Raw genomic sequence first — 24824 nt, forward strand, 5'->3', positions numbered from 1 at the left:
GGTCTTAGAAATCAAAACCCCCAATGAAATTTCTAGATGTTTAATGGGAGCAAAATCACATTTTTCTCTAATTAATGCCTTTGAATTTCCAGAGCCCAAATAGTCTTTTATCTATGTAAATAATTCGATATGCAGTATTACAAAAGTAAAATTTTAAGAGCAACATATACATATATTGGTATTTATATAAATATATAGGAAGAGGAATAAATAAACCAATAATCAGCAACAAAAAAGCATAATGCAGCCTCTGAATAAGAATAAAGAAGCTTCGTGGAAATTATATTTTCTTCATTAGTGGGTGGTGCTCGGGATTAGAATTAGAATTAGAACATTAGAACAATTAACAAATGGTAAGTGGTGCTCTCCCATTCATCCATAAAAGGGAATCTTAGGAACTAATAACTCATTGTATGTAAAACATTTATAAAAATTGGTTAATGAATTTAGTAAAAATTAACAATGGTGTTTAAGTTTAAGCCTGCCTGCATCCTTTGAATGTGGGGAACAAATATGAGGGCACTCTGTGTTCTCAGTATTTTAGCTTACTGAAATTTATAATAGCTTTATAGTCCAATTGAAATATATTTCTGTGTTCTCTTACTCTTTGGTGCTTTCGGTTTTAAAAATCAAAGAGGTATTTATTGTTGATCAGCTCAATAAAACTGGCACTAGTTGTCATTTGGAATATTGCAAAGCAAGGGCACCAAGCCTTATGTTTTGGATTGTCATGCAGAATATCAAATAATCATGTTAGGATTCTAGGCATGAATTTTCCTTTTATTCCTTAGACTCAGCTATTAAAGAAAATCAAAATAGCCTCTTGCACTTCAGCAGATCTTTATGATTTTTAGTACTTTATGACAAATCAGCAATGAGAACTCCCAAAATGTTTTGTGAAGCAGAGAAATAAGAACCTCATTTAAAATTGTCTACTATGAGGCCAAGAGCCCAGGAATACACTGTAAGTGAGTGACAGGTTTGGGACCAGCCCCCAAGCCCTGGTCTCAACAGATTCTGGAGTGGAAAAGGCAGTCCTAGAACATGTACAAAGAAGAATTCTTGAGTCCCGCTCCTTCCTTCACCTTTCTAGTATGAAGGAAGGCAGAGAGGGGCTCCATGCCTTTAAAGACTATAGGAGGGAAATTGTGGTTAGGCGACGGCCTGTTGATTTCAATTTCTTTCATATTGGGTGAGTGGGGTGGATTTATGGTCTCTTCAGTGAACAACCTAAAATACTATTTTTATTTTGAATTGATCACATGAATGCTTCATCTCCTGCTCTGTGTGTTGGAATGCCTGGGACGGTATTGTCCTCCCAATGACCTTTACCAAAATCGAATGCTGAATCTAAAAGCTGTAACCTAAAACCCCCAATCATGGCCTTAAAGAAGTTTCCCAGAGAGAACGAGGCCATTCCTTTTTCATTTCTAAACATATGGGCCTCATGCATGCATTCAGAACGTGTGGTATCCTTGGCCTCAAGCCTCCCTGAATTTTGGGATGCGTGGATAAGCAATAATCTCTTGGTTCCAACTTGATTGGAGCCTGAACTCAATATCACCTGAAATTAGTTTTCAAATCCAAATGCAATTAAAAACAGGTGTTTCCAAATAGACTGAAAAAGGTTTTGGGGATGGGGGGAATCAGGTTCACAGCCTTTAGGATTGGTTGAGTTTTTCAGGGTTTTGTAATCAACAGGAAGGGAGGGGAAATAAGAACTGTTTTCATGGAGTTTGTTCTCCTTCCTTCCTTTCTTCCTTCCTTCCATACTGAACCATCCAAGTGCTCGGAACCAATGCCTTTTGAGGACATGCATTATGATTTGCTGGGCTGGACTTTTCTGCCCCATCCTCTTCCTAATCTATTCTAGCTCAAGACAAATTTACATCTTATGTTAGGCACTTAATAATTCTCATTGAGGAGAATGACTTTCTATGTATAGAGGAAGGGACACATAAAAAATAAGCTGCTATCCCAAAGTAGAAGAATATTAAAGATTCTTGCCCAGAAAGTTTCATTTAACACATGCTATAAAACTCCTTCTAAAGCTAGCCTAATGGCAATTCAGGAAACATTAGTGAGTTTTGGAAGGTTCCCCCCCCCCCATTGAATCAATACCCCATTAAAATATGCATGGTGGGGAAAGGGAGGAGAAAGCTCACTTGTGGACAAACAGTACCCATGAACTTTAATGCGCTAAAATGGATTCATAAGTTCTTCTAAGATGAAAAACATGTGTCCTATTACTGTGAGATTCACCACTCCTTACAAGTTCGGAACAGACCATCCTCATGTCCTAGTTCTCAAATGAGTGTGTCTATTTTCAGAATAATTTTCGGCATTAAGTCTGGTCCACCATTTGATTTTTTAGTCTCCTCTTTTATCCCTGGAATCTCGCATTCCTGGTGCACTTCATCTCTTTTGTGCGGAATAATATCCTTCAGAAATCTTTGATGCATTGGTGAATTAAAAGAAAAAAATGAAATGTAAGTGCTTGCTCTATTTGTCATTTTTAATACGTTTTGAGCCAGTTGATTTATGATGAAGCATTTCTTGGGAGAGGAGAATGGTTAAGGTGGTATTTTGAGCTCCATTTAAGGCAATTTAGTTGTCATCAGGCCTCCTCACCCCATAACCTTCGAAAGACCTTGCTTCATAAATTGGACCCAAACAATTGGCTTGTGTTTCGAGTAGACAAAGCCTTATGGAAATGATACTTGCTAAGTGTTTTTATTGGACATCTGGGTAAGAGTTAGCCTTTGTCAGACCAGTCACAGACCCCAGCTAGCCTGACTCCTACAGCCTTGGTGGCAGTTTCTGCTCTTAGAAAACTCTTAAAATTCTTTCAGGTTGAGAGGGAATGAGATTTGGATTCATTTTCCCCCGCTTTCTGCTTTGATTCCTGACTGAGTCAGTGGCCGAGATGAAGGGTGTTTGTTCCACGCCTCCCTCATCTTTAGGTCAGGACTCTGTGTTTAGTTAGTGCCCCACCTGCCCTCCTTCTGTGGAAGTAGATTCTGGCTGGGATGGAGTTTTGAGACCGCCGTGGGGTCCATGTTATGCCAGGGTGTTGTGGCCCCACTAAAGAAGGGCAAAGGGATTACAGGACCCCAAAGGCGCCGGCTTGAAGGAATGACACTTTCTTCACTTTCGCTCTCAGTGAATCATCCCCATCCAAACTAATGTGGGATTCCAGAGCACAGAAGCTCCCCAGGGTCCATGTGAACCTAGATGAGAGAAAAGAGAAGTTAGTACCAGGGCCCTACATTTAATAGCAAAATGTATCCTTTATGTGAAAGAAATAAGAGCCATGCACAGAGTATCCCTTGAGGGGTGATCACCAGATGAAAGAAGGAGGCGTGCTCTACGACTTTTCATTACTTGTGTCGTAATATAGAATTTTATATTTGAAAAACATGCCGGCCATGAACTCAATTTTACAAATTCCTGTACCGAAGGCAGACTATCTCCTGGATGAGAACTTCAATGACAAAGGCAGGAAGTGACAAGGCCAAATATGAAGTAAATTAGTAAGTCGGTAAGTAAGTAAGTAAGCAAATAAATAAATGGGTAATGTGCAGGTAATTCAAACGATGAATTCTATTCTTGTTTAAACTGAGAAAAATGCCCATTCCCTGTGAGAGAATGGATTGGCACGTGATTTTGGGTGCTGACAAGAGTAACACGCAATCCTAGCATGTGGTACCCTTCTTCTTTTTATTATCACTCTCCTGAGAGTTCTGGGCTATTTTAAATGTGAAGCTTTAAGGACACATCTTATGGAGGCATTCATTTAACCCCTTGCAGTGAGGGAGCAGGCAGAGACCTAATTAAATGAAGTTCTCACCCCAGCCCTTATGGTGCCTGGCTGGGACTTCAGAATGCGGGAGATAGGTCACTATAATCTACCGGTGATACACAGAGTTTTGAAAACATTTAAGCATTTAAAATGTTTCGCAGTTGACAGAGCAATTTCACACATGGCATCTCCGCCTTGCTGCTCTTTGGAGGGAAGGTCCTTGCAGGGGCCGGGGAAAGGGGTTCAAAGAGCTGGCATGGCCTTTGCCTTAGCTAGTCCCTGCATGAGTACAACCCCAGAGCTTCCAACCTGAACTGTAGAGCCAGCCTCTGCCTCAACTGGCTTTCGCGTCTGCATCGCCATGGGCTTGTCCATAATGGAAGTAGTTCCATGACATCCTTAATAGCCTTTCCAGCTTTAGAATTCTTTGTCTCTTCTTTACATCCAACTCAAGAGCTTTCTTTCTTTCTTTGTTTAATTCCTTTGGGGGCTGGACATCAAGGAATGCAAGCAAGCCAGGAAGGAGGTGAGGAAGGCAAACATCAGGAAGGGGAAACAAGAGTGAGAAAAAACTTGGAGGAGAGTGAAAGGAAATAAGCTCACAGATAAGTAATGGGGTGACAGGACTGTGGGAGGCGGGTTAATTTCCCGTATCTCAGATTTAATAGGAGGGGGAAATAGCTGATGATTTGCGGTGTAATTCTGTAAGTAGTGTCAGAATTAATAATCCTTTTAACCTTTACCTTAAGAAAAACATTCCAGATGACTGCACAGTTCATTCTGTACTGCAAAGAGAGACCACCACAGCCCCTTTTGGGGGTGCTGGAGGGAGAACCATTACTAGTTGATGAGGAGACATCCACATCCGAAAGGGCAAAGCGGACCCTCGGTCTCTGTCCACAGTGTGGGCAGGGATGTCCTCTTGTTGACACTCTTTAGGTGCAGGGACGAGTTCCTGCCTTTACCTTCCCACCATGTGGTCATTCTACAATGTTCTGCCCCAGCCAGGTCCATTGGTTACAAAATAAAGAAATTGTTTCCGACCAGGGTTTTCTGCAACTGGCTACATTTTCCTTGATCTGAAAATCTGTAGGAATTACTGTCTCCATTCCTACTTTATTCAGTAGTCAGCAGTGGCTGTCATTTCTTTAATGTACAGAATAACGACAACAACAACAACAAAAACCACTCAGGTGTGCTCTGTGTGACAGCCTGGTCTCTTAAGGCAGACAGGTTGAGTGTTAGCCTTCTGTTGTGGGTAGCTGTAGAATGTTTCATTTCCTCGTGGGCTGTGAGGAACATATCGATTATCTGTGGGGTGAACCGATGGTGGGAAAGATTGCAAAGTGTTTTTGAAGCAGAATTGCCTGGTGTGAGCAGGAGTTCCAGAAACATTGGATCAAGGGCTGGGGAGCTGACTGACCTGTGCTCGTGGGTGTGGCCAGCAGTAGAGCCCAGGGTGAGGGGCTGTGCTGACCCCCCACAGTCACCCACCAGACTGTCTCTGAGACGCTGGAGTCTCCAGACTTTGCATCTGAGACCGTGGCCCTGAGGTCTTTGTCTGGGAAGAAACATTCCTCAAGCCTGAGGTCTGTCAGCTGCAGCCAGTGCTTAGCAAATTCTGTAGACAGCTCTCATGCCTTCTTTGTTTAGAAAAAACACACCTCAGTATAATCCTTCATTGACAAGTCAGCTTATTCAGAGTCCCTCATCGCTTATGCAAAAGGAGTTGTATCCTTGATTGGAGAAGTTACATAAAATGAAGAGTCATCTTAAAAAGCTAAGACATACATGCTATAAACACTTCTTTGAACTTAAAACATAAATTAGTGTGTTCATTCAGGAATCGTTTGATGTGGTGGGGGGAGTCTTTTTGTTGAATCTGGGTCTGATACTGGAGCTATCTTTCACAAACCCCATTTATAATGCACCATCTACAATATCCATTTTTGAGCTTCTTTAAAGTATGTCTTCATTACGAGAACTTAAAAACACTCATACTGTCATCTACGAACAGAGGCCTCCAGAATGTAATTATTTCTTCCCGTACTCTTTTTTTTAGATTCTTATTTATTTGACACAGAGAGAGAGAGAGAGAGAGAGCGTGCCAGAGAGGGAACACAAGCAAGGGGAGTGGAAGAGGGAGAAGCAGGCTCTCCGCTGAGCAGAGAGCCTGATGCAGGACTCTATCCCAAGACCCTGGGATCATGACCTGAGCCCAAGGCAGACATTTAACTGACTGCGCCCCTCAGGAGTCCCTCTTCTCTGACTCTTCGGTTGTCTCACTCATGCTTAATTTAGCACTACTTTTGAGGAGCTCCCTTTTGGCAAGCCTTTCCAAACCAGGCCTCCTCATCTCTATATAAACACTCCCTTCCCGTTGTGCTCATAATTCATTGCTTCACGTAATTCTTGAAATGTGTACATCTATGAAGCCAGACAGGGGATACACAGTTTGGGGCTCAAAAACAGATTCTTGGTGAACGTACAAATCACTCAGTCTGACTAGAAGCCCACTGGTTCTAGAGGGAGGCCTGATCACTGCCAGCTCTCTGAGAGAGAGAAGGGAAGGGGGAGGTTTACAGAGGCTGTGAGGAATCACTCATCTGCAGAATTTGTGAGTGGGGGTCTCTGAAGCAGCTTCTACTGTAATAGATGCTCACCGTGTAGGTACAATGTGCCCATCCCCAGTTGAGGAACAAAGATAAAATCCAGTTGTTGCTAAGTGTCATATACGGTACAGACAATCAGTACGAGGGAGGACAGGTTACTTCTGACTGGAATGAGTAACCAGAATACGGTTGTTACGGGTTTAAGCGTATTGCCCCCAAAGCTCATCTGTTGAAATCCTCACCTCTAATACCTCAGAATGTAACCATATTTGTAGATAACATCTATAAAGGAGTAGTTACGTCAAAATGAGGTCCATAAAGTGGGGCCCAAATCCAGTATGACTGGTGTCCTGATAAGAAGAGGAAATTTGGATACAGAAACATGGACAGAGAGAAGACGATGTGAAGACACAGAGAAAAGGGCCATCTAGAAGGCAGGGAGAGAGGCCTAGCACAGAGCCTCACGGCTCATAGAATGACCCAACTCTGCTGACACCGTAGCCTCGAACTTCCAGCATCCTGGACTATGAGAAAACAAATGCCATTGTTTGAGCCGCTCTGAGGTACTTCATTATAGGAGCCCAAGAAGTTAATATGAGCCTTTGTGGGGGAGGGAACATTTGGTGGGCTTGAAAGAATGGGTAGTTTATCAGTCGCCTGAGTAAAAAGGAAGGAAATTCCAGGCAGTGCAGAAGCTAGAGTGAAGGCTTAGAGGTGGGCAGGTATTTGAGATGTAATAAGACTGTTTGACGAGGGGAGAATAACTTCAGGGCTGGAGTAGGACAGGCTGGAACAGGCAGGTCAGATTCTCAGGGCCTTGAGGGCCATCTATGGGCAGCGGCGACCTACTGAAGGCTCCAGAACGGAGACATGGTCAGTGTGGCACTTGGGAGATGTTATCTTGAGGGAGTTGTCAGAGAAGGTCAAACGCCTGTGGAATCCCTGTGGGCCTCGGCAGCAGAAACACGGCAGGATCCCCCCATGCTTGATGATACTGCTCAGGGTGAGCGGAATTGGTGGGAGAGGGTCAGGACTCACCCCTGCATAAGAGCAAGAAGGCATCCCTGCCTTATTAAAGTTCCAGGTCTTACCACCACACCCCTGACAATCCCCTGCCAGTAACAGAGAGTTGCCAGGCTTCTTGACATGATTTGCTTCTGAGCTGAGCGGAGAATGAACACATGAGTGGAAGAATTCAGGAGGCATGCTTGGTTCTGGGCTTCTGAGGAAAGTCCCAGCTCTACTCTTACAGGGAAACTAAACTTGAGTCATCTTTGGAGTTATGTGACACTGCTTCCACTGAGGTGTTGAAGCTGAAACAGCATTTTATCTTGCATGCAAGTCTTAAAAGTCTATTTATTTGTACGTTTTACCTCCTAGAGAGTACAAGAAATTATTGGTGCTTAATAAATTTTTTTCTTTAAATGCACTAGTGTCCTTTTCTGTGGCTTCTGATAATACTCCTAGTTGTTGCATCAGAATAGGTTTCTCACACGTCCATTGACACTAAGTTAGCTGTCCTAGAGCCTTGTGACATTAAAAAAAAATGGCTGCCCAGAAAAGGCTTAGTTAAGAACAAGACCCCAATCAAGAGATCCTGATTTGGTAGGTCCTGGGTATATCTTATTTACAGAAAATCCTGTGGATGATTTTTGATGTACAGCTAAGATTGCAAAAATCACTGATTACTGTCAACTTTTCAAACTTTTATAACAGTTTGGAAAGCAAAGTTAAATTTGATACCAAAGAATTTTAATCTCCATGATTCTAATTTCATCAAACTTTATTAGCTTATGTAGTCAAAGCTTTGCCAATCTACAATTCAAACTGGTAACTTCAGAACAGTCACTCCTACTTTCCACCCTAATTTAAAGAGATCCTCTTCTCTTCTTCTTGATTCCTTCAAACCCACCAAACAACAACAACAACAAAAAAACCCGTGTGAATAAAAGACAGAAAATTTGTTTGCTAAAACAAATGAGTCTCTCCCCAGAACAACCTCCAAGTAATCCTAATTCAGCTGAAATACCCATCTCTTTATAAGAAACATATCAGGTGAGGATATTGTCCATAAATTTAGCTGTGCAAGAAATGGAGCTTTATTTTTCTGTAACTCAACTCAGTTTCTGTTTCACACCCCATCTCATTGGGTGGCAAAACCTTAGCTTGAGTCAATAAAGAATATTTTCTCCCTCTCTCCCAGAGCTTGCACTAAGTTATTGGGAATTTAAATGATACCAACGCACAGGGATGGAGCTGTGGCAAGGAGGTTACCCATCTGAGATCTGAGTCATCATCTGCTCTTGCTGGCATTCCTGAAAAAGATCTCATCCTGTCTGGTCCTTGCTGCTGTCATCCCCCATACCCCCTGCAAGGCGTGGGTCTCCACTAATCCATACATCTCCTGGGCATAGAGGATGAGTCTGCTGCTTCCACCCCAACCTGGGCAGGGGCACACCGTGTGGTTGCCTCTGGCAAATTTATGTTGATATGAGGGGTAGCCGTTTCCACTCTGGCATAGTGCTGCTCCTCACTCTTTGCCCAGGAAAGAGGGATAGGTTCCTTCCATTCCACTGTGTTTGTCATGGCACACCCCCCTCCGTAAGGCCCCAGCATCTCCTCCTGGGTGCCCCGCCCTCTGCTCCAGAGAATCTTTTCCAACCTCTGGGGCAGAAGGCCGTGCACTTACAGAAGCAAGCACGCCCACAAAGCCCGTTACATTGTTTCTGCACAAGCATCCTTTGGGTTTTCCTTTGAGGGTTGGACCTTTGCACAAATCAGAGAAAATGCCTTGTTTCTCTCTTTAGACCCCATCACTTGTTCCCAGAGGCAATACGGACCCAGTGGAAAGCATCAGGTGACACTAAGGAGTAATGGAAATAGAAAGTTAGCCCTCTGAAACTTATTTGATTTAGCCTTGGCTGAAATTGTGATCAAAGCCAGAGGATCACAAGCTTTAGTGATCAGTTTAAGGAAAAAACTTTGAAGAATGTTGGCACGGGGCAAAGCACTGAGTTCGCCAGATCATCTTAATCTATAATGGCTAGAAAATGTAAGATATTTACTTTAAACACACTGAGAATATAAACAGCAAGGTTGGAGTGACGGTCTTTTTTTCCCCATGTTTATATTTATTCCATATCTTGTTGCCATTAAATCATTCTCTGACTCGTTTGCAAGAATTTCCTTAGAGAAATACTGACTCTAAACTTTATTGTTATCTTCTCTTGGACTATATCCTTAATCTCAGAGACATACTTGCTTGGAATGGGAAATTGCATTTACTCACTATAAGTTTGTGAAAGGAAATTGAGTTTGATAGAATGTTTATTGCTAGAAATCAAGTTCACTCACCTGAAGTTGTAATGTACACACCAGCTCTGTGGCCTCTCTAACTTCATTCTGTTACTTCACTCTTATATAGGGGCCTTGACTTCATTTAGTTATAAAAACATCAAGCCCTTTACTTAGCTTTCTCCCCATAAGCCTTTATGAAAAACTCCAAGACTCTAACGAAAGTAGTTTTAAAGAGCAACGTGAATTTAAGTTTTTCCCTACTAGTGAAAAAAGGGAAAGCCAAGAAAAAAAAGCACGGACCAATACTTGACACTGTTTTTCTACATAAAAGTTTAAATGTCTTCCTAACATGTCTTAGTGGCAAATACACAACTTTAGAGTGACACCGTCCAAGAGGAAATAGACCAGAGAAAAGTTAAGGAGTGAGCACACAGTTATATTTTGTTACCCCAGCCAAGTGCCCAGTTCTCTCTTTATACCCCAGGTGTTACCAGTATAGGAGAAACTCATTTGGTAAAATTCATTCACATGAATGCATTGGTTATATCCTATGCCAACTTAGTCTTCTTCATTGTCATATAATTTCATGAGGGCAGACACTTTGTCTATTTGTTATTTAGCTATTGCATCCTCAGAACTTCCTCCTAGGGGACTGCCCTCCTGGGCAGTCAGTAAATATTTGTTGAAATTTTAAAAATGAATAAAGGAATGGATTCTCCCAGACTTTCACCCTGTATCTTTCAAAGTACTGTTAGAAAAACATCAAGTTGAGGTACAAAGGTGTTAGAACAGTTGGCACGCCAACAGCAGCTGTGACTATTCTTAGAGCAACAGTCCTTCCCTTAGATTCCTTAAACTATACACCTTCCTCATCGGATACAAGAATTCTGTGCCAAGCTTGCTCTTATCTGCCCAGTTTTGAGTAGGTGGCCTCAACCTCCTGTTTGTTAGGACACAATGGATATTTTCTTGTGAGTAGTTGATACAGTTTTGGTATGTAGATGGTCATTGAACTATTTAGGTGAGGCATGGAGGAAAGGAGCAAGAAAACACTCTACCCTTTTGTAGTACATTTTTACAAGGCCACATGTCTGCCAGAGACTGAAGAAGGTAGAGACACAGCTATATTGGTTGATTATAAAAGGACCCAACCCTGCCCTGATATATTCAGGCCTAAATTTTAATTTAAATATCTTGAAGTGTTTAAAAGTTTTAGAATGAATAACAATAATTCTAACCCTTTTCCTTTTCATTGTACTACAGCTTTGCAAGTAGGGAGTGAAGTTTCATGTTTGGCAGGGGTGAGGGGCACATTATACTCCTGTGTGTGGACATTCCTTTTGCTTAATAAAATTTTAAAACTAAATTAACACTCATGGTCTTAAATGCCTCTTCTAAATATAGAATATTTCACTTTCATGATGAAGAAGTTGAGCTCCACCATCTTTAGGGTTTTTTGTTTTTTAAGGTAAAAGACAAAAATTTTGTATATTTTATATCTACAACACATTTTCTTTAATTCATGATGAAAGAATTTTGATTGATACTTATCATCATATGTTTTTATGGTTTAGTAAAACCTGTCACTCAATTTGCTTTTTGAGGATCCAAAAGTTTCCATTAGCAACATGTTGGCCACCATGAATACCTTAAGTGTGCAAAGTTCTCTGGTCTCATCCTGCTGTGTGCTGGTTGCCTCAAGGACACGTTTTCAAGTGGGTCAAGGTGCAAATGCCAAAAAAGTCACAAAAAGGTGAGATCTTTTGGACTTGAGCAAATTTAGTTCACCAAATTTTCCATGGAGTATCAACAAGACTTTGCAAGTTGGTATTCCTTGTTTTGAGATGGAAACCAGCATTCACTGAAATTGAAGTGTAAACATTGGGTAATATTATCACATGTTCCCATTCTCAGGATGCTCTAACCTCAACAAATTCATCACCAGGAAGAAGTTTGGACTGTCACTTGTGGGGGCTCTCTGCCCTTTTATGTTTCATATCTTTCAGAGAAGTAAAGTCAGTATATCTGCGTATTAAATGTGTTTATACCATGTTCCATTGAATATTTCTGAAAGGAGATTTTTCTTTATAAGTCACTTTGAAGGGGGACCTGGGTGGCTCAGTGGGTTAAGCCTCTGCCTTCGGCTCAGGTCATGATCTCAGGGTCCTGGGATTGAGCCCCACATCGGGCTCTCTGCTCAGCAGGGAGCCTGCTTCCCCTCCTCTCTCTGCCTGCCTCTCTGCCTCCTTGTGATCTCTCTCTCTGTTAAATAAAGAAATAAAAAATCTTTAAAAAAAAAAAAGTCACCTTGAAGATTTACCTTGATCATTGACAACTTTAATCTTGTTAAATTGATATATAAATGTCATATGACCATAATTATATATATATACTACATTAAGCAGTATATATAAAAGCAATTAAATTTTCTGGAGCATTCTACACTGAAATATGTAGAATTAAAACAAACAAACAAACAAAAAAAAACCTTCCTATTTTCCAGTAGCATAGTAAGGGCAAAGCACTTAGCATTTTGTTTAGCATGTCTCAGGGCCTAATGATTGTTAGCTATTATCTTTATCAGTCATACAGGTTTCTGTTATTTGGAAGTTTGTATCCTTCTTTTGACTAGTGAAAGCACTTTGCAAGTGATATGTCATACAACCTAGAAAGCTAGAGCTAAAAGGAATGAGCCAATCTCCCCATTTTATAGATGTGGACATTGAGGTTAAATGACTGAGACAAATACAGATAAAGCAGAAGGCCCGAGATGAATACCTTGACCCCCAGACTGCTGTGATTTCCAGCCCTGGAACTTTTCAGACAGGGAGAGCCTGCAGATGTGCCTGAATGAGGCCTCTGATACTGCTTTTATATATACAAACATCAGGGAAGAGCATGATTGGGTTTAACTGCTTAAAGAAAGAGGGACACAGGGGTGACTGAGTAGCTCAGTCATTAAGAGTCTGCCTTCGGCTCAGGTCATGATCCTGGGGTCTTGGGATCAAGCCCCGCATTGGGCTCCCTGCTCTGCGGGGAGCCTGCTTCTCCCTCTCCCACTCTCCTCTGCTTGTGTTCCCTCTCTTGCTGTCAAATAAATAAATAAAATCTTAAAAAAGAAAAAAGAGAGTCACACCCTATAAGACTCCTTATCCATTTGGGGCTCATTTTAAAAGTCTGAATAAAAATACAGTCTTTTGAATCCACTTAATTTTTTGGTTATCTACTGTGGGAACAATTTATTGCTTTAGATGAATGAATTGCCAAAGGGCTGTTTTGTCTATAAATTCAAGTAAATTGAAGAACAAGTCATCATGAAACTTAAACACAAGATAATGTTCCTCTGTTCCATTTCCTTTTTTCCTGAAAATGTGGGTGACAGAGATCTTCACCAGCATTACTTGTGGAAAAAAAAAAATTAAGTTAGCTAGTGTTTCTTATGAAGAAAGCTATTTCCCCTATTCTGTAAGAGATTCGATCTAGAGAAATTGAGGGCCAAGGAGATTATATCCTGGAAGTTGATTTTTCTTGTTTTTGTTCCCACTGTGGTTCATTTTGAAAAATGTGAATTTAAGTTTTTAACCACTCTATTTTTAAACCGGTGTCTTCAGAATATTCTTTAACATCAAGGGAAATTAAAATGTTATATTGTCTTCACTCTTTTACCTTGGGATTTAGAGATGTTCTTTTCAAGGTATGTGATTGGTCCTAATCTGACTCCTCACTTGGGGAGAATAAACGGAGACCAAGCCTAGCAGATGACCAAGAAACATGTCTCTGTTATTTTAAGAGACAGTAGCCCCTCTAAGGAATGTATCTATCTATCTATTTATTTATTTATTTATTTATTTGTCATAGAGAAAGAGTGTACACAAGCAGGGGGAGTGGCCGGCAGAGAGATAAGCATGCTCACCGCTGAGCAGGGATCCCAATGCAGGACTCGATCCCAGGACCCTGAGCCGAAGGCCTACGCTTAACCGACTGAGCCACCCAGGCACCCCACCTCTAAGGAATTTAGATGCAAAGTTCAGAGAGCTTTAGACAGGGTATGATTGGAAGAGCATGATAAAGAAGGCTTTTGAGAGTTTTGCATCTTGAATCATCCTTATTTTAAAATTAGAGCCACACAGCTGGTTGGTTTAGAATGCCTTGCCTTAGCTTTTAGGTGAAATTCTTTTAAAACAGGAAGTAAGTTTATTTTTGCTCACCAAACTCCCAAGTGGCTCAGTTTCAGGTTCTACAATAATTTGATTATTAAGTCACATATGACAAATGGATTTCCAACCAGAATTTCTTGAGAATAACGGTAAAACCCTCCAGCAGTGCAGTCCCCTAATGCCAGGAGGTGCTATAATGATTGGTAAAGACCTCGTCTCATGCCCTGTAATAACTTATAGAGCAAATCATCAGGTCCTCTGTTAATTTTTTTTTTTTTTTTTTTGGTCTCACAAGCTCGTGACAGATGTTAGAGAAACATATGCTTCCTATTGTTTTACTCATCTTTTAAAACTTTGGTGTAAGTGTAAAAATAATGACTGTCACAAAAACTGGCAGAAGATCCTTAGGATTTTATTTTATTTTATTGTTTATTTTAAGAGAATATCCTGATTTCCCAGACTCTATCAGGTTCCATTTCCTGCCACCTCTACGACGGTTGGGAGGTCTCATTATTGCAAAAATGACTGTTGGGTTTCCTTTGACTCTGGGTTCTCTAAATATTGCTAATAAATTATTTTTTTGACATTGCAAATATTATGAAGACTTTATATTATCTGGAAAGGGAAATCTAATTTTTTTTCCTAAGCTGAATCTTTTCTGTTGTTAAAAGTACCTACAAATGAATTATGATTTCTTACTCTACATTTTAATCTATTTCCTAACAGTTAGTGTGAGATGTTAATAAAATAAAATTTGTCAATTCTTTTCTAAATCAGATTGCTGATTAAGCAACTTCTCTTTTAACACATAACTTTTGGATCTTTTAAAAAACAATAACAACAAAAAACTATGAATGAGGTCTGAGAGGGATAGCTTCTAGAATCAACATCCGTGTTCATTAAAATAAGCCTACCCTGACCTAGTCACAAAATTTTCCAAATAGTGTATATGTGCAGTAGAAGGATAAAAGTGACCTTAATTTTCAATCGGCAAACACTTGCCGGGGGCCTTTCATTCATAAAGACCTGGGAAGAATAGAAGAACAATGGCATTGTTTCTGAGCATCTCAGAATGGAGACTCGAGAAAAACTCCAACCAATCTTCATTGAAAATGCAGATTCAAGGGCTCCACTTGGATCTAATGAATCAGAGCATCTGGGGTGAAGCCCAGGAAGTTGCATTTAGCAATAGTCATGTGCATTCGAAGTTTGGAATGATTAAGTTAGGGGCTCATATTTTCTACATGGAGAAACAGACTGGAAAGCAAATAATACAAATTCGCTAAAGCCAGGCGGATGAACCGGGCTGCAACGTTGCAAAACCTCTTAGGTCCAGACAACTCAAAGAAAGAGAAAAGAGCATGGTTCTACCTAAGCCCCTTCTGTGTTTCTACATGGAAAGGAAAGGTGAGGCTTTCTCCAGGTGTGAGCAGGTCAACACAATCAATGTCAAGCAGTGTCTGGGAAGTTGAACAGTAGAGTCCAAGGAGAGTAGTAGATACCGCAAGTCATCCCAGCCAAGGTACCTGCCCTAACTCTGGTCCACACACCTCTCCTTTCTGTCAGCGACATTGTCATCCTGCTTTCTCAAAGCTAAAGCATTATGCAGCCAGAGTCTCCTCTTTCCAAGCCCAAACCCGTGGAAATGAGAGTGAGAGAACTGGAAAGGACAAAAGAGCTTGTGTTTAATTGAGACCCAGAGGCAGCATGGTGTAGGTGGATGGAAATCTGGGTTCCCGGTCCAGTAATAGTTGTGTGATTGTTAGTGCAAGAATTTCTCAGGGCCTCAGCTTCATTCCTGTGAATGAGAAGTTCTCCATAATTCCTGGGCTGCATTTCAGCTCAGACACATATTTGGTTTGTGAGCATCCGTGTCCTGTCTCACTGCATGGTTGTTAAGAGAAGCAAAGTCTAGCATCTCATCGTCCTAAAGACTCTCCAGCAATCTAGTCAAGAACTGAAATGCCAGCATCAGCGTCCCTCCTTTTGATGAAGTGTGGTTAAGAGAACAAGCTTCAGAGCCAGGTGATCCCTGGTGTCAACTCCAGCTGTGTTACTCCCAGCCTCGATTCCTTGTTTTTGTCTCGATTTTGTCCCAATTGTTTAAATCGGGGTAATCATACACATCTCACTGTACACTGAGAAGCCTAAATAATGTCTTCAAGAGGCCAGCTCCAGGCTGGATAGATACAAAGGGCCCCAGAGTCAGATCTTCAGAAAGACCGCAGACACCTTCGTTCTTCCATCATGAACTTTGAGTAGGGCCATGTTGAAAAAGGAAGGACCATCATTTATGTCAATTTACAATCTTTAAAAAATGAACTGTGTGATTCATTGCAGTGAGGTACCTCACATATTTGACATCTGGGGTGAATCATCGCTTAACACTCGCTTCTTTATGTGATAGAATTATTTTCAGTAATTAACTTCAGTAATTATCACATTAATTATCAGTAATAATTATTTTCAGTAATAATCACATTAATAATCAGCAATAATCATTATTTTCTTGATTCGTTCTTTTAAAGCAAATATTTATAATTTAAATAATTTAAAAAGAAGAGTGAATTGCAAATTTAAAGATAATCTGAATTCAGCACATGTCAGGTATGATCTAAAATGTACACTTGCCAAAAAAAAATTATACCTCACCATTCAGTTTCCTTATTTTCAATTTAAAACCCAGACTCTCCAAGAGGTTACGCATAAATGACATAATGGATACACTTCAGAGATCTTTATATGTTTGGTTTTGCAATCACTGAGCAGTTATTGTTTGTTTTAAATCTACTGTTTAAATGCAGGAAAAAGTGCTACCACCAGGGTCAGTGGCAAAACCTGCTCTAGAACCGGTTGCTTCAACCATGTCCAATGGTTGGTTGCAAACTTGGCCTAGAACCAACCCCTGGGCCTGAGCCCACGTATGCTGAGGAGGTGGGGGATGGGGAGACCCGTTGTGTAATTGGCAATTGGTATTCTTCCAATGAACTTCTGGATAGAATACAATGTTTATTAAAGGATAAATAATTTTTAAAATGAGATAATCCAAAGCTTATGTATATAGTATTAATACCCAATAATAACCATACTAGCTCTCAGGAACTTGGACCAACAAGTAATTTTTTTTTGGTCTAAGTTGTTGGGGGAAAGAACATCTCATCACTGATATTATTTAGAATTTTTGGAACATGTTGATAATAAAAAGCAGATCAACTTTTAGTCAGCTTTGTTATTGTTTTTAAATTATCTGCAGACAACACACCCCTATAGCCCCGGCTGGGGGTGGGGAGGAGCTCTCTCTGTCCTACCCTTGGTATACCATTGATTTAGTTATTCCCTTTACCTATGAGTTTCTAGAATCTTCTGACTCCCCAGCACACAGTGCACCCCTTTCTGCATAGTAGGACATAATAATTATTTGTTACATTTGAATGCAGCTCATGCTACATGTCCCCATGCTTGTTATTTTTAAAATGCCTAAGGGCAAGTATTATTATCTGAATTTTGCAATCAAGTTTTGAGAAATTACAGAACCTGTTCAAATTCACACAGCTTGTTAGTGGCAGAGCTGGGATTTGAACCCAGGGCTCTGTGGCTCCCATGCATTCAGTGCGTGGCCTTGTACACAGCTTCTCATCTGTGACAAAATTTGCTGACACCTGTCTACTGACTTTAAAATGTATAATGCATAATTAAAGAAGTAACCTTTGTGGGCACTATTCAAGCTTGTTTTCATCCTAAATGCAAGTTGGAAAAATATTTGGCACCGGTGACTGTCACATTCATTAGGAGCCTTAAACCCATCTGCAGCTCTATTGATATTCATCAGCCCTGCTAAATCATTTACACCATCAGGAAATTGGTCTAGAATGGCACTCCTTTTCAGAGAAAGGAACCAGGAAAATCCAGAGAGGCGAGAATCTGAGCCCTGATGGGAGGCAAATAATAGCAGGTAACTGCTCCAGGCTGCCCTGCCAGGGGGACCAGGGAGCGGCTGTCATCCATAGGTTGGAGAAATAAAAACCTAGCCACGGTGGGATTTTCATTCATATGGCGGCACAATCCAGGGCCTGGCAAGTCGCTGTGCCTGCACAGCCAACCATCTGTTTCAAAGCCTCCTGTATTTCCCCATTCATGTAGCCATTTAATCTGTCCTTGGCAGGGCTGAAAATAAAATTCGGGAGACTCGCGGAGAAATGGGTGGCTCAGAGAAGCCTGACTGAGATAACCCCTAGCCTCTCACACCCTGACCCCTGGAGGAGGCAGCACAAAGCCCCTCCTTGTGCACTAATCAGAAGTTATCCCGCACGCTGTCACCAGGGGGCGCACCCCCAGGAAATAGTTGGCCTGCAACAGCACCCTGGAGATGATACTGGGGACCTCACAGATCGCCCAATTCAGTAATTTTTTTTTTTTCCACCATTGTGATCATTGGACAGGTAAGGGAAGAGGTTCGAGCCTTTTCTTGCTTTGGCTGAAGTGGCATCAAGATGGGGAAATCAGCTTGAAGGGTGGAGTTACCTTACCATGCCTTCTCTCCAGAGTTAAGGAAACACCAAATTAGAAATTTAGAGCATGACATCCATTTTAGGATTTCTAGTCGTCAACCAAACATCTTTTTTTTTTAACAAAAATTTAAAAATAAAGATATGTCTAGAAATGTTCGGTCACCGTTAAATTTCCTTGTGGCTCAAACCCTCATGTCTCTTACAAAATTATAAATCAAAAGCTTTGAACTCTTAAAAATTCCCTGAAGTCACCGGTCACCAAATTGGAAAGAGCATCCAAATGACCCACGGGACCTTTAAAATGTAGGTAGCTATGGGAACTGCAATCTGGAAAACTGTATTAGAAAATTGATAAACTTGGAGAGTCTAAGAAATCAGAACAAGGGCTTGGAATCAACCCCTACAACACGATTTTACCTGCTGAAGCCATCCGGGGCACTGAATTACAGTTTGCTGATGATAAATAAATAAAGCACTTGGTTCTCCTGGTTCGGCTTCTGTCCTGAACTTATATTTCCCAAACATGTCTGATTTTCAAATTATCTGCGCAGTGAGTCTCAAACCCGATCACACATGGGCATCACCTGGAGCTCTGTAAAAAGCCCCTGTCCCTGGGTCCCACAGTCAGCAACTCTGATGTCGTCGGTCTGGGGAATGGGGCCTGGGCACCAGGAGAGTTGCCAGCTCCTCAGCCACTCTGATGTACAGCTATGGTTTGAGAACCATGTGTTCAGCACCGATGCCCAGGCCCCAAGCTAGACCCACTGAATCAGTGCCTTTAGGGCAGGATCCAGGGCATCTGAACTGTTAACATGCATGGTAAGGAGGTTTATGGTCTGGCACGTCTGTGAATTGAAAGGACTTTACCTTTCTTGTCCCCAGTAGACAGTGGCCCTTCCCCATCCCTGCAGCAGAGGAGCAACCATCGTTCTGCTGGGGCGGTGGCTGAGGCGACTGGTGCCCGGTCTAAGCAGCTATGTGCAGAGCGGCAGTGAGGTCTGGGGCCAACCCCAAGCCTCCCTCCCTCTCTCTGCCGCCTATCCACACACATGTGGATGTTTCCATAAATCACTTCTGATATGTGGTTCGTATTCAGGAAGTGTTCTGACTGCTTAGCCATGTAATGATGGAGTAGGGGAAAGGTCTAATTTTGGAATGACTGTGGCCGAGGCAGCGCCGCGTTCCCTGCAAGTCTGAATTTCCTAAACACGGCAGCTCCATGGCTCTGGCTTCTCACCACAATTACACAGGCAGTTTGAGGCACACTATCCATCACAGCAAATTACTGGTAGGATCTGCTCTGGAATAAGGCTGGACAACCTTGCTGGTGGCAATCTTCACGGAACCTTCTTGAGATCCAGGAGAAAGGTGAGGTGGGAGGAAGAGCAGAGCAGGTCGAGCCCGCTGAAGCAATTAACAAGATCTGGGCCTGACTTCCAGCCTGAGTGAGAGACAGGGCTTGTGAAAGCTACCATCCCAGACAGAATGATACCCGGGTGTGTTCTCATTTGGTTTTGCTGGTACGTTACAATCGGGAAGGAGTAATTTACTGACTGCCACACAACCTTTGACCCCAACTGACTTGCATGTGATTCACCTAAGAGTCATTATTGCTCTCATTTTATAGGTGAGCAGACAGAGGCTGTCCATCCAGGATCACCGGTAGGTAGAGGCAGACCAAGATTCAAGCCTGGATTGCTGTGGCTTCAAATTCTTGCCTTTCCCAGTGTCTCAGGACAGCTGAAACCCTGCTTGACCTCGGAATCTTCTCAAAGGACAGCTCCTGGAGAGCATACCATGTTAGCAGTGATAATCTTTGACTGGGCTGCAAGGTTAACTTCCTAGAAGGACTGGACAGGAAGTGGGATGCCATCCTTTTTCCATGAACACAGAACACCGGCTCTTCTACTCCATGGCTCCTGGTTTGGTAGCTTGGTAACTGGAGAGCAAGGCTGAGCTCTTCTCCCATGAGCATCTCCTTTGGTTGTTGGGGTCTCTACAGACCTCGGCAACCAATGTGTTAGGACTCCTGATATCATCCTTGGGTTCCTGGTTCTGTATTTTCAGGAAGTACCCTATGAGTTTAACCTTTCATGATTTCTGAGGGCTGAGGCAGCTGGAGAATCCGTAGAGAGAGAAAGAAAGAATGTCCAGCTTTGTCTTAGGTGAGGGCCTGCAAAAGCCAACCTTGAGTCATGGATCTATATGCAGGGTGTTGATTGGGAAGTGGCCGAGGTAGCACTGTTAGGAGAGTCAGGAGGTCAGATAGAGAAGGGAAGAGAGAAGACTATAAGGGTGGTTACCTGTGGACATTTGGGGCTCAGTCCCGCTGCAGAACTTGAGGACAGTATAGAGGAGAACGGATACCTCTGATGTCTTGCCTTCACTCAGGGACGTAAAGGCTGAGATATTGATCCCAACTTTCACCCATCACTGGCTGAGGGCTGTTCCTGGGGGAAGGGCAACTAACTCCCTGCTTAACAGGGGACCCTGGGCTGCAAGGAAGCCACCAACTGCTGGCATGTCCTGACCAGGGAATGAATAATAGAAAAGACCCAAGACTGGCCCCCAAAACATCCTAAATCTTCTCATGGTTGAAGAAAGTTTTATAATTCAGTGGCTCCAATAACACTGTCCTAACAACATCTGACCTTCACCTACATGAGACAAACACACACTATGCCTAGAGCAGACACAAAATACCTAGTGACCAATTAACTCTGATTTTCAAAGAAACAATGAGTTGTTTTTCTACTTCTAAGAATGTGCAAATATTTGTCGTTCAACTGAAAGTCACATCTAACCGGATGCCCTGTATTCCCATTGGTTAAATCTGGCAAAGTTCCTCCTGACGCCTCTCTGAGCCAAGGGTGGGGGTGCGGAGTGGCCGCCCTGGTCTCCCGCGTGCCAGTGTCTCTGACACAAAGCAAAAGGTGTAAAACATAAGGCAGCGGGAACATTTCCCAGTCATGTGAGGAGGAGCTGGCAAAGTTGGAGGTTCAGAGAGTGAGATTTTGAAGGTGGGGCAGATACCGGTCTTTGGAAACAGAGAGAGTGATGACAGAGTTGCAAAACCTGTAAACAACCTTTGGAGCTCACGGTATCTCTTCTTATTCTGCTTGGAATTCATATTCAACTAACAGTTCTGACACCCTTACTGTCTCTGAGGTTCCCCCCAATGATCACATCACTTCACCTTCACACCATTCTCGTTTTGCCCTGGAGGAAAGATAGAGTCTCCCAGAGGACAGTGGTGTCCAAGGTGGACAGATTAGCAGTCGAACCCAGATTTCTGGTCCCGGGTCCCAGGACCCTCTCTGCTGCAGTGGGGGTCCCCGGAGTGTGTCTTACCCCACACCCTGTGCTACCCTGTGCAAAACTGGATTATAGACAGCTTTCAGGTCACTAAAGGATTGCTGTCTAGACCCTTTCACAGATACCATGATATAGTGGAATTCTATTCCTCCTATTAATAAACAACATTGCTTAAAAACATTGCTTCAGGGACGCCTGGGTGGCTCAGTTGGTTAAGCAGCTGCCTTCGGCTCAGGTCATGATCCCAGCGTCCTGGGATCGAGTCCCATATCGGGCTCCTTGCTCCGCAGGGAGCCTGCTTCTCCGTCTGACTCTGCCTTCCACTCTGTCTGCCTGTGCTCGCTCTCGCTCGCTCTCTCTGACAAATAAATAAAATCTTAAAAAAAAACAAAACAAAACAACAACAACAACAACAAAAAAACATTGCTTCAGTGAGGAAACACACCCAGAATCTGAACTGAGTGCAAGGCCAACTCGCTCCTTACAAGGTCCCTGTAAGAATAAAACTTTCTCACCCCTCCAGGAGGACTCATCCAGGGGTTCTTACAGGGAGGGGCTGGAGGAGTGTGGGATGGAGGCCTCGGTGTGTTAAGGGTCCAGAGTGCGGGAAGCATGGACAGGAAAGGTGGGGACTCCAGACTCACCACACCTGTAGGATGAGAGGGTCCGGGGTAAGCGCAGCCCAAATGTGTAGGCTCTTCCAATAACAAGAAGGACATCATCGCTGTGGGCCTGGGATTCTCACCTCTAGCCTTCAGAATTCTGGGGCTTTCCAAGGAAAGAGAAGAGAAGAGAGAGCTAAGACAGAGAAGGACCCCACTAGCGGTGGTTTATTCCAGGTCAGAGTAGAGGGACAGACATTTCCAGGAGGAGAGGCAGGCAATGGCCTCATGATAGCCCCCTGAACATGCAGCATAATGACCCAATGAAGACAAAGTAGGGATGTTGGTTAGGAGGAGCAGTGGCCATTTTTATGGCTCATTCCCTGGCAAGCGCTGTTCACCTAGGAATTTGCAAGGACTAACTATATTCAACACTGAAGGTTACTCCTGGGTCCTGTACAAGCTGATGGGCTGCAAAAGCCTAATGTCACAAAAATCTTGCAACCATTCCTATGACCCTGAACCAAATCCTGAAATTAACCAACCAGTCAATGATGTGGTGCCTAATGGGGACGGGGGCAGCCCCGTGTCAGGTATTGATGAATTCAGAGAGTCACTTTGTATCAGAGAAAGATGAGTCATGAGCTCAGCCTTCCAAGAAGGTTTGTGAAGGGGGAGCCGGGGAGGCTGAATGTAATTATCTAATGCAATGGCAGGCTCAATTAAGGATGACAAGGGGACGAGCAATAAAAGAAAGATACTAGAGCATCTGATTAAGGCCCCAATGTAAAAACAATAGTGATCACTCTCTAGAGAGTAGTGACAAAGCCTCTTCTAGGGGATTGGAAGTAAATAGCCCCGATGCCTCTCTCTCTCTCTCTCTCTCTCTCTCTCTCTCTCTCGCCTGTCTGAGACCCCTATGCTCCCACCACAAAAGAGGCCGTGCTGAACTTTAAATCCAGTATCAGGTTTGTACAAAGGACAGACACTGGCTCAAAGTCATGGGATGAAGGGGCCAAAGATTTTGACTTTGATACATCAGGTAACATATTTACCCTGAGGCAGGAAATAGCATCCCGTGTCTTTCTTCTTGAGGGGACTCTAGGTCAGGCTGATGACAGCTTCTTGTTCCGGAAGGCAGCCTTGAGAGAGAAAGGAAAATGAAAGGAAGCTCTCCTAATCTTCCTGGCGCCCTCTCAGATCTGATCCTCAGAAAACAGACTTACTTGCAAAAGGAGAGCAGCACCCCCCAAAGGAGTGTGAGGAACAGGAGTCTATGGCGCTGTCCAGGCCCAGGCTGGTCACAGGCAGGCTTCCCCTCCACCTGCTGCAGCCCGGTGACTTGTGCTTCTTCCACTCTGGTGCTCCAGGGAACAACGGGCATCGAGGGAGTCTGCTCCCACCTCCGTGCCTTAAGCCAGTTGAATGCTCCGAGTGTGGACCGTGTTTCCTGCACAGCTTGAACCAGGAGACCAACGAGCTACAGTGAAGTCAGTGGGAGGGACTTGGGGGTGTTCACCCTGCCAGCTCCCCTACAGAATGAGGCAGGGCAGCAGGTCTTCAGGGCACACAGTATGGGCAGTGGAAGGACTGTGGGCATTTTGATGAGGGGTGGATTTGAGTCCCCCTCATTGAAAGGCAGGAATGGGCTCCTTCGCTAGTCAGTGGCCCTCACTGTCTGGCCAGGATCACGTCTCAATGGTTTGTTTTTTGTACTTAGGTGAAGGACCAGAGGATGTGAGTGTATGCCCAGGAATGCCATGTTCTGAGAAAGTGTCCCTCAAGCCTAGTGTCCCTGGCAACATTCCCTGTGGATTCTAAGCCTGAGAACAGTTCCCACCACTTGGGAGAGGGCCAGACAAGGGTGTGCGGCCATGGACACCTCTGTGCCCAACCCCTATAAAAAGCTCCTGGCTCCACCCTCCACATAGAAGTCTAAGGAGACTGAGATTTTTTAAAATGATTTTTATTTGATAAACATGTTGATGATGATGATAATTGGCCCAGGAAACAATTTCCCAGAGAGTCACAGGGTTTGTGTTCTCTGTGGTTTGGGGATCAGGCAGAGAGGAAAGGCATCTGACCCACAGCTGTCCCCTCAGGGAGCTGCCTCTCCCCCTCTGTCTGCGAGAAGCCCGCCTGTGTCAGCCAGACGCCCAAGGGCAGCTCCTGGCTCCCAGCTAGCATGTTCTCCTGACTCATGTTTTCCTTTCCCACAGTCCTGAATCTGTTGTCCCAAGTTATCAGTAAGGGGAAAGGATTGGGGGTAAGACTAATATTGACCAGATGACTATGCCTGGCATTTGTTTTTTCTACTGGACTGGAACTGTATTTGAGACTGTCAGGGCCCCCAGACCACCTCCTCCGCCATCGCCATGCAAAAGAAGAAATAAAGCTCCAAAGGCAAACTGGCCTGATGAGAGGTCCCCAGCTTTGCTTGTGAACCCCCTCTGCCTCCACGCCACCCCCGCCTGCTTCTACCAGCTGGCATCACAGTTCACGTATTTGATTCTATTGGACAGAAATGGCGG

At 43.2% G+C, this 24824-nt stretch overlaps 1 long non-coding RNA gene across 3 annotated transcripts; it reads right to left on the bottom strand.

The window, feature by feature from the left end:
* Nucleotides 1-2102: 2102 nt before the first annotated feature.
* Nucleotides 2103-23823, bottom strand: LOC309869307. Of its 3 annotated transcripts, XR_014314111.1 has the most exons (5): nt 23520-23823; nt 23349-23435; nt 22207-22340; nt 19244-20617; nt 15530-16120 (listed from the first exon to the last, which is right to left on the bottom strand). It is a non-coding gene; the product is annotated as an uncharacterized lncRNA (long non-coding RNA). The 3 variants fall into 3 exon arrangements; XR_014314110.1 differs by lacking the exons at nt 15530-16120; nt 19244-20617 and adding an exon at nt 2103-3230 and having other exon boundaries at nt 23520-23789; XR_014314112.1 differs by lacking the exon at nt 19244-20617 and having other exon boundaries at nt 23520-23791.
* Between the last annotated feature and the right edge of the window lie 1001 nt (nt 23824-24824).

This window comes from Mustela nivalis (genome assembly GCF_964662115.1).
Source record: "Mustela nivalis genome assembly, chromosome: 1".
Classification (NCBI taxonomy): domain Eukaryota; kingdom Metazoa; phylum Chordata; class Mammalia; order Carnivora; family Mustelidae; genus Mustela; species Mustela nivalis.